The 10,884-nt window shown below is 47.4% G+C and overlaps 1 long non-coding RNA gene across 1 annotated transcript; it reads right to left on the minus strand.

The window, feature by feature from the left end:
• Positions 1–4,617: 4,617 nt before the first annotated feature.
• LOC139274760 (uncharacterized) lies at positions 4,618–6,825 on the minus strand. The gene is made up of 3 exons (XR_011595595.1): positions 6,050–6,825; positions 5,613–5,769; positions 4,618–5,332 (listed from the first exon to the last, which is right to left on the minus strand). It is a non-coding gene; the product is annotated as an uncharacterized lncRNA (long non-coding RNA).
• Positions 6,826–10,884: the final 4,059 nt, after the last annotated feature.

The raw sequence follows: 10,884 nt of genomic DNA on the forward strand, positions 1-10,884 counted from the left end.
CTCATCTCCTGATGGTTTGTGGATCCAGGACGTACTCCCTGATGAAGGACCTTCTACCGCCAGAGAAGCCGGCGGACAAGACTTTTGAAGAGCTCAGTAAGTTGATCGGGGAACACTTTCAACCGGCAAGCAGCATGCACATGACGGGACACCGGTTTTACACGCACCGGCGGCGAGAAGGCCAAAGCGTTCCAGACTTCGTGGCAGATCTCCGGCGACTGGCGAGCCTTTGTAAGTTCCCAGATGCATGCAGAGCGGAGATGCTGCGAGACTATTTTATTAAGGGCATCGGACACATTGGGGTTTTCAGGAAAATGATTGAGACCAAAGACTTGACCCTGGAAACAGAGGCTTTGATGGCCCAGACATTTATCTCAGGGGAGGAAGAGACCAGGATGATGTTTGACAAAAATCTAGGTTTAAATGCAACAAAGGGACAGGGAGTCAACATTGTTAATGCGGCACACAGTTCTCCAGGCAGACAGGGGCAATCGGACATGTCCGAGCATGTAGTCGAACCCAAAGGGGAAATTCAACAGAGACAATGGCTAGCTGAACAGTGATTCATGCCATCGCAAAGGACAATGCGGCCAGGAATGGGGCCATCAACACCTGTCAATGGTGCGCTTAAGGACAGTTACAGAGACATTCAGAGACGATCGACTGGTAATGGACCTTTTGTTTCCAACAACAGCTCATTGCAGAAACTGCAACGTCAGCGGTCACTTGGCGCATATGTGCAGGAAGCTTGCAGCCAGGTTGATGTACGAGGAGGATGAGGACGATGTAAGCTCTATGAGGCCAAGTGGACACTGGGTGAAATCGCTGTCAGCTGAAGTTCAGCAAGTTCATGTGGAGCACATATACAGTTCATACACCAGGACGCCACCGATAATGATGTAAGTGCTCCTCAATGGCATTCCAGTATCAATGGAGCTAGACACAGGGGCCAGCCAGTCCCTGATGAGTATCAAACAGTTTGATAAATTGTGGGCATCCAAGGCCAGGAGGCCAAAATTATTGCCAATTGACGACCAGCTATGGACATATACAAAGGAGATCATTCCGGTGCTAGGCAGCGCCACAGTAGTCGTGACCCACAAAGATTCGGAGAACAGGTTGCCACTCTGGATTGTCCCGGGTGATGGTCCCGCACTGCTGGGGAGGAGTTGGCTGGCTGTCATGAACTGGAAATGGGGCGATGACAATGCAATTTCTTCTGTGGAGCGAATATCATGCTCACAGGTCGTAGACAAATTTGACTCACTATTTCAATCCGGCATTGGCACTTTTATGGGGACCAAGGTAGTGATTCACATAAACCCGGACGCCAGGCCAGTACGCCACATGGCCAGAGCGGTGCCGTACGTGATGCGGGAAAAGATAGAAGGTGAATTGGACTGCCTGCTGAGGAAAGGCATCATCTCGCCAGTCGAATTCAGTGACTGGGCGAGCCCGATTGTGCCGGTGCTCAAGGCGGATGGGTCGGTCAGGATATGTGGCCACCATCAATCGGGTGTCACTCCAAGACCAGTACCCGCTACCAAGAGCAGAGGATCTCTTTGCGACGCTATCCGGTGGCAAACTTTTTTCAAAATTGGACCGGACCTCAACTTACATGACCCAGGAGCTGGGGAGTGAGTCGAAGAAGCTGACCACCATCACAACACACAAGGGATTGTTTGAGTACAACAGATGTCCATTTGCGATTCGCTCGGCCGCCGCGATCTTTCAACAAAATATGAAAAGCCTTCTCAAGTCGATTCCAAGGACAGTGGTTTTTCAAGACGTCATCCTCATCACGGGTTGTGATACTGAAGAACACCTCCGCAACCTGGAGGAGGTGCTACGCAGACTGGACCGGGTAGCTCTGCGACTGAAAAAGGCGAATTGCGTCTTCCTAGCTCCAGAGGTAGAATTCCCAGGGATGAGGGTAGCAGCAGACGGGATCAGACCTACTGCGTCCAAAACAGAAGCGATCCAGAGAGCACCCAGACCCCGTAACACGACAGAGGTGCTTTCGTTCCTGGGGCTCCTGAACTATTTTGGGAACTTTCTTCCCAAATTGAGCACGCTGTTAGAGCTGCTACACGTGCTCCTACGCATACGCATAGGTTGCGAATAGGTCTGGGGGTCAGCCAGGAAAGGGCCTTTGATAGAGCACAAAATTTGTTATGCTCCAACAATCTGTTAACGCTATATGACCATGTAAGAAACTCGTTTTACCGTGCGTCGTGTCATCCTATGGGGTCAGGTGTGTGTTGCAGCATGTTACAGCTGGTAGCTTATGCCTCTGGAAGTCTATCCCAGGCAGAACGGGGATACGGGATGGTAGAAAAGGAAGCGCTTGCACGTGTATATGCTGTAAAAAAAAATGCACCAGTACCTGCTTGACAGGAAATTTGAGCTGAAGACAGATCACAAACCCCTAACGTCCCTTTTGGCCGACAACAAAGCCATAAATGCAGATGCATTGGCCCGCATACAGAGGTGGGCACTCACGTAAGCCGCCTATGACTATATAATTCGGCACAGACCGGGCACTGAAAACTGCGCCAATGCACTCAGCAGGCTCCCACTAGCCACCACCGAGGGGGCAACCGAGCATGCTGCTAAGATGTTCATAGCTGTTGAAGCTTTAGAAAGCGAAGGCTCACCCGTGACAGCCCGTCAGATCAAATTCTGGACAAATAGAGACCCGCTACTGTCTTTAATCAAGAAATGTGTCCTGAATGGGGACTGGGCAGCCATGTACGGGGCATACCCTGAGGAATTCAAACCATTTCACAGGCGCAAGGATGAACTCTCGATTCAGGCTGATTGCCTACTATGGGGAAACCGAGTAGTCATGCCCCAGATGGGCAGAGAGATGTTCATCAGAGAACTCCACAATGAGCATCCGGGCATTGTCATGATGAAGGCAATTGGCCAGGTCATACGTTTGGTAGCAAGGGATAGATGCTGACCTGGAACTTTGTGTTCGCAGGTGCAACACGTGTGCCCAGCTGGGCAATGTGCCCAGGGAAGCCCCCATTAGCCCCTGGTCCTGACCCACCAAGCCATGGTCACGCATCCATGTGGACTACGCAGGTCCTTTCATGGGAAAAATGTTTTTGGTTGTAGTCGACGCCTACTCCAAATGGATCGAGTGTGACATTCTCAATTCAAGCATACCCTCTGCCACGGTAGAAAGTCTACGGGCAATGTTCGCCGCCCATGGTCTACCGGACATCTTGGTCAGTGACAATGGCCCGTGCTTTGCAAGCATTGAATTCCAGGACTTCATCGAAGGAAATGGTATCAACCATGTCAGAATGGCACCGTTCAAGCCAGCCTCAAACGGCCAGGCGGAACGAGCAGTGCAGATAATCAAACAGGGGATGCTCAGAATCCAAGGGGGTTCCCTACAAAGCCGCTTATCGCGCCTCCTGTGGCCAATAGATCCCGACCACACTCGCTCACAGGGATCCCACCCGCAGAGCTGCTAATGAAAAGGATGCTCAAAACCATGTTATCCCTTATACACCCCACCATGAAAGAAATTGTTGAGAGCAGGCACCAGTCACAATGTGACTACCATGACGGGAATGCGAGGGCGCGATGTATTGATGCCAATGGCCCTGTCTTTTGTCCTCAACTATGCGGCAGAGCCCAAATGGCTCACAGGCACTGTGATTGCCAAAGAGGGGAATATAATTCTGGTAGTTAAACTTACCAATAGATAAATCTGCCGCAAACACCTGGATCAAACAAAAAGGAGGTTCAGCAACCCCATCGAAAAAGCAGAGGAAGAACACGATGTAGAGTTCACTCCTCCACTGGTGACCAAACACCGGAACCAAGTGGTGGAGAGCCCCAGTCACTGTGGGCAGTCCGGACAGGCCTGAGGCACCGCAAACAGCAGACACTCAGGCCAGCGCCCAACAACCGGAGCCCCAACTCAGGCACTCTACAAGGGAGCGTAAACCACCAGACTTAACCTGTGATCCCAATAAGACTTTGAGGGGCGAGGTGATGTCATGTATTTACCTGTCATTGTAACCCATGTATAAACTGATCTAAGTTGTACACCATGAGAACATTGACCACTAGGTGGTGAACTTGTGGGAGACACTCCTAACCTGGACTTTCAGGTATAAAAGGGGAAGCTCCACCCACCTTCATCACTTCAGTGCGGGCTAATAAAGGTTACTGGTCACAGAGTGACCTTCTCTCAAGTATGGGCCTTTTGTGCATTTATACTGTATAGTAAGGACGTATTAAAGATTATGTTAAATAAAAGACATTTAATGAGAACATTTGTATAAAATCATAAGTAGAACTGTAAAAAACACCCCACCCCACCACAAATTTATAACATTTATATCATGCATTAAATGTTTAACATTTCCAACAACACTTCATAAACATAGAACCAAATGCAAAAAAACAAGGTGCTCCCCTCCCCCTTTTCCCCAAACCTCCTAACAAAATAGCAGCAACAACATTAGAATACTGTGACCAAGACAACACCTGCGGCCGTGCACCTCACTTTCCTTCTCCCCCACCCCCACCACCGCTTCTCCTCCCCACCTCTACCCCTTCCCCTTCCACTGCTGACTCCAAGCTGCCTGGTCGAGGAGCTCCTCAGGTGCTGCTTCATTGGGGGGAATGACGGCAGAACCGCTGCTTGGATGGATATGGGAGAGGACGGTCCCGAGTTGGGAACGTGCTCTGAGCCAGAAGCAAGGTCTTCCTCCTGGCTCTCATGTGTTGTTGGCAATGGAGGTGTGGCACCTTGGGGTCCAGTGCCGTGCTCCGGGACCACTGTGAGGCCTCTGCCACCAGTGTTCCTGGCTATCACCTCCAGGGCCGCCGCCATCCACGGCACATACTCGCCCAGGGTGGTGGACATGCTGGCCATCTTTTGGGATATGCCCCCCATTGTCTATAAGAATTGCTGACCTATGTCAACACTCCTCCTGAACAAGTGTACCATGTCCCCGCTTAGATCTGCCGTTCGTGGAGCAGAGCTGCTGCATCGAACCAACCTCTGCATGGTTAGTGCTGTCCTGGAGACACCTCAGGTGGCTTGCGGCAAGGTGCTTGGGCCCGGTACCTCCACGGTGGAGGAGGGAATGGCTGCAGGAGCACTTGATGTCATGGGTATCGACTGCATTATGGAGCTTGGCGATGCAGGCTCCTCGAAGTCCGAAATCTCATCCGTGGAAAAGGCACCCAACAGCTCCACGGGTGAGAATTGGAGCTCCTCAGCCGATCGTCCGGCGACTCCGGCCCTGCTCCCCAGCTTCTGGATTCAGTGGTGATGCATGGGCCTGTGCTGCTGGCTGAGCTACAAAACATAAATGAGGTTATTAGAGGAGAACTGGGTGCTAGAGTCACAAGGTGATTCCAACGCCTCACACAGCATATGCACGACAAAAGCATTATTGCTATCAAAATCATCACAGACATCGCATTTCATGACCATGACCAAATTCTGCATTGCATTGATTTTCATGAGGCCATCATTAATTAGAGAACACTTTTATCAATCATCTATCATATATTATTGGTCGGATATGAGTGGGTCTTTTGACTTTACATCACGCAATGGTGAATACTTTACTCACGTGGCATCACATCAGGTTCTGCAGCGGCTTGCGTGGCAAACCGGGGGTGGCTCCCCACTGGTGCCAACACCCGATCCTCGATGTCGGTGAGTTCGATGATGACTGCTGACCCACCACGCGTTCGCCTCAGCTCGGCCCTATTCTGCGAAAGCTTCTTCTGTAAAAGGTAACACCAGCACGACATTGTATGAGATCATTGCGTGGGATTATTGCTGGGTACTGTCACAGAGACTGATACAATACATAACCGATAGATGTAATCATGATTATTAAGATAATTATCATTCTTTACCTAAAGACATACACGGTAAACACAGGCTTTGAGTAAAACATTCCGATATAAGTGCAAGACATCACATCTGATTTTAATCAAACATTACACTTACAAATCAAATTATATACATATATAAGTACATGTAAATAAATGTAATACTTACTCTGGCGAATCCAACAAGGTCGTTCCAGTGCTTGCGGCATTGGTTGCCCTCACGTACCTCATTGGTCAGTGACGAGACCACCTCGGCTATGTCGGCCCATATCCTCTGGTAGACCCTTGGATTGGTCTTCCCACGCCCACCCTGGGTCAATTGACTCCAGCGTGACTTCTCCTCCTGCAGGAGGGAGGCATTTGCCTCGTCAGAGAATCTCCTCACTCGTTTGCATCCTCCCAATTATTCCTCTCCCACCTCACTGATTTCGCCAGTGCGCTGTGTCGCCTCCTCCATCCCTTCCATTTTAAATATTATTTTTTTGACAAAAACTCGGTGCCAACTACGTTCTTTGTGCTCAGTAGGCTTTTTGCTGTTGGTGAATCTCCCTCCTGCCTCCCACAGCAGCCAACTATCCACACAATACACCCACATATGCTTTCAGTTCCTCTCTGCACCCTCGCTCTCTGTCTGTCTTCTCTTCTGCACATGTAATGATGACTCCTGACCTCCTGAAATGTGGGAAACAAGCGTTGCCATGCCGTAGCTATGGACGGCGACACTTTACGGCAGGTCAAAAAAATATTTAACGCTAACGCCCATTTCAGATCACTCACCCATTTAAAAAAATGGAGAGCTAGGATTTTGAAAATGGCCGATAATCCGGCGATCTCAAAACCCATATTTACCACCCACGCTGGAAATAACGCCCATTTTTGGGCGATCTGCACAAAAGTGGAAAGTCTAGCCCATAGACTTAGGCTAAAGGGCCGCCCATTTAAAACTGAGTTGAGGAGAAATTTCTTCCCTCAGAGGGTTGTAAATCTGTGGAATTCTCTGCCCTGGAGAACTGTGGAGGCTGGGTCATTGAATATATTTAAGGTGGAGATAGACAGATTTTTGAGCAATAAGGGAGTAAAGGGTTATGGGGAGCGGGCAGGGAAGTGGAGATGAGTCCATGATAATATCAGTCATGATCTTATTGAATGGTGGAGCAGGCTCGAGGGTCCAAATGGCCTACTGCTACTCCTATTTCTTATGTTCTTATGTTCTTATAACTCCCCTGCTCTTCTTTGAAATAGTCCCATGGGATCTTTTATGTCCACCTGAGAAAGCAGACGGGGCCTCGGTTTAACGGCTCATCCGTGTCAGCATTCATCTTTGTGCTCAAGTCTCTGGAGAGGCCAGTTTTCCGCAGTGGAGTGAATTGAATTAAGTTTGATTGTATTTATTATTTTTTAACTTGCTGTTTATTGGAAAAAGTCATAAAATTTCTTCTACTGATGATGTTTTTATAGAATCAGTGGAACAATCAATGGAGTTTGGTGTTTCTTATCGCAGTCGATTCTGAAGAAACATCACAGGAGCGATTTTTATTTATCCTTAAATCTTTCTATTCTTCTGTGTTCTTGCTCTGAATTATAAATGTTGCAAGTCATCTCACTGAATTCTTTATGTTCAACAACAGTAAAAGATTGTAATATTTTATTTGGCTCTTGGTGGGACTGAGACACTCAACTAAGGTAAATGTAATAACATTTGTAAACAGTGGCAAGATGTCATGTGATCAAATGTCACATGATCGAATGGCTTATGATCAAATTTCCAAGACTACGTCCAGCCAGAGTTGGCAGCCCTATCTCCCTCGCCATATACCAATCTGTGGCCAAATATGTACAGCCCGATCTGCCTCCCCATATATCAATCTGCAGCCGAATAGACACAGCCCTATCTCCCTCCCCATATATCAATTTGTGGCCAAATAGACACAGCCCGAACTCCCTCCTCATATATCAATCTGTGGCCAAATATATACAGCCCTATCTCCCTCCTCATATATCAATCTTTGGCCAAATATATACATGCCAACCTAGAAACCTAGCAAAAGCTTACCAAAAGTACAAAAAAGCCAGCAATTCAAAACAATGCTTGAACATAGGCTAACATGTGAAAATTGAAAATGTAGTAGTCTGCAGGATTGTCAAATTAATCTGAAGATATAAAGGAAAGTTCTGGAGAGCCTTTTTTCATTACTCTGCCAACTGGTGACCACTAGACTGTACTGACTATGGTACTACAGGGATTGATGTGGAGGTAAAATAACACCAGCCTTCAATAGCAGCAAAAAATGACCTCCACTCTGCTGGGTTTTTTTTTAATCCTGGGATGTGGGCATCGCTAGCAAGGCCAGCATTTATTGCCCATCCATAATTGCCCTTGAGCAGGTGATGATGGGACACTTTCTTGAACTGCTGCATTCCTTGTGGTGAACGTACTCCCACAGTGCTGTTAGGGAGAGAGTTCCAGGATTTTGATCCAGTGACATAGAAACATAGAAACATAGAAAATAGGTGCAGGAGTAGGCGATTCGGCCCTTCGAGCCTGCACCACCATTCAATGAGTTCATGGCTGAACATGCAACTTCAGTACCCAATTCCTGCTTTCTCGCCATACCCCTTGATGCCCCTAGTAGTAAGAACTACATCTAACTCCTTTTTGAATATATTTAGTTAATTGGCCTCAACAACTTTTTGTGGCAGAGAATTCCACAGGTTCACCACTCTCTGGGTGAAGAAGTTTCTCCTCAGCTCGGTCCTAAATGGCTTACCCCTTATCCTTAGACTGTGACCCCTGGTTCTGGACTTCCCCAACATTGGGAACATTCTTCCTGCATCTAACCTGTCTAAACCCGTCAGAATTTTAAACGTTTCTATGAGATCCCCTCTCATTCTTCTGAACTCCAGTGAATACAAGCCCAGTTGATCCAGTCTTTCTTGATACGTCAGTCCCGCCATCCCGGAAATCAGTCTGGTGAACCTTCGCTGCACTCCCTCAATAGCAAGAATGTCCTTCCTCAAATTAGGAGACCAAAACTGTACACAATACTCCAGGTGTGGCCTCACCGAGGCCCTGAATAACTGTAGTAACACCTCCCTGCCCCTGTACTCAAATCCCCTCGCTCTGAAGGCCAACATGCCATTTGCTTTCTTAACCGCCTGCTGTACCTGCATGCCAACCTTCAGTGATTGATGTACCATGACACCCAGGACTCGTTGCACCTCCCCTTTTCCTAATCTGTCACCATTCAGATAATAGTCTGTCTCTGTTTTTACAACCAAAGCGGATAACCTCACATTTATCCACATTATACTTCATCTGCCATGCAGTGGGCTGCTTTGCACTTTACGGTTGAGCTTCTTGAGTAGTTTGTTGGAGCTTCACTCTTCCAGTTAAGTGGAGATTATTCCAATACACTCCTGACTTGTGCCTTTTAGATAGTGGAAATGCTTTGGGGAGTCAGGAGGTGAGACACTCGCTGCAAAATATATCTTCCAGTGAGGAGGAAAAGGTGTAAAAGAAAAGATAGCCATCCATGGCTAACTAAAGAAATAAAGGATGGTAACCAATTAAAAACAAGGGCGTACAAAGTGGCCAAAACTAGTGGGAGAAGATTGGGAAGTTTTTAAAAGCCAGAAAAGAATAACTACAAAAATGATTAAGAAAGGGAAGATAGAATATGAAAGTAAGCTAGCACAAAATATAAAAACAGATAGCAAGAGTTTCTACAGCTATATAAAAAGGAAAATAGTGGCTAAAGTAACTGTTGGTCCCTTAGAGGACGAGACTGGGGAATTAGTGATGGGGAACATGGAGATGGCAGAAACTCTGAACAAATATTTTGTACCAGTCTTTACAGTAGAGGACACTAAAAATACCCCAACAGTGGATAGTCAAGGGACTCAATGGGGGGAAGGAACTTAACACAATCACAATCACGAAGGAGGTGGTGCTCAGTAAGATAATGGGACTAAAGGCGGATAAATTCCGTGGACCTGATGGCTTGCATCCTAGAGTCTTAAGAGAAGTACCGGCAGGGATAATGGATGCATTGGTTGTAATTTACCAAAATTCCCTGGATTCTGGGGAGGTCCCAGCAAATTGGAAAACTGCAAATGTAATGCCCCTATTTAAAAAAGGAGGCAGACAAAAAGCAGGAAACTATAGACCAGTTAGCCTAACTGTTATATATGTGAACTTGTACAGTCACCAGAGGGCTCATCCCCTGGAGTCCCAAGGGATCCCACAATTCTGGAGAGGCACTCAGGAGATCTGCAACAAAAGACTAAGGTCACATTTTGCTTTGAGCTCACAGTATCAAGTCAGACTCTTAATTCATATATAACAACTGGCGACGAGATACAGATGATGAACCCAACGATGCAGCGAGTAGTGGGCATCCTGGAGAAATTTTTGGAGGGAGATGATTGGGAAACCTTCGTGGAGCAACTCGACCAATACTTCGTGGCCAATGAGCTGGAAGTAGAAGAAAACGCTGCCAAACTGTGCCGTCTGCGGAGCACCAACGTATGGCCTCATGAAAAATCTGCTTGCTCCAGCAAAACCCACAGAGAAATTATATGATGATTTGTGCACACTGGTCCGGGAGCATCTGAACCCGAAGGAAAGCGTTCTGATGGCGAGGTACCGGTTCTACACCGACAAAAGGTCTGAAGGCCAGAAAGTGGCGAGTTATATCGCCGAGCTAAGACGCCTTGCAGGACATTGTGAATTTGAAGGACATTTGGAGCAATTGATCAGAGACTTTTTTGTACTTGGCATTGGCCATGAAGTGATACTTCGCAAACTTTTGACTGTAGAGACCCCAACCTTGAGCCATAGCGATAGCCCAGGCGTTCATTGCCACCAGTGATAATACTAAGCAAATCTCTCAGCACACGAGTAATGCTGCAAGTACTGTGAACAAAGTGATGTTGTTTTCAAATTGCAACGTACAGGGCAGGCCCCACTTGCCTACAGCTGCACGTGCACAGATGTCTCAGAGA

This window comes from Pristiophorus japonicus, chromosome 10, assembly GCF_044704955.1.
Source record: "Pristiophorus japonicus isolate sPriJap1 chromosome 10, sPriJap1.hap1, whole genome shotgun sequence".
Taxonomy (NCBI): domain Eukaryota; kingdom Metazoa; phylum Chordata; class Chondrichthyes; family Pristiophoridae; genus Pristiophorus; species Pristiophorus japonicus.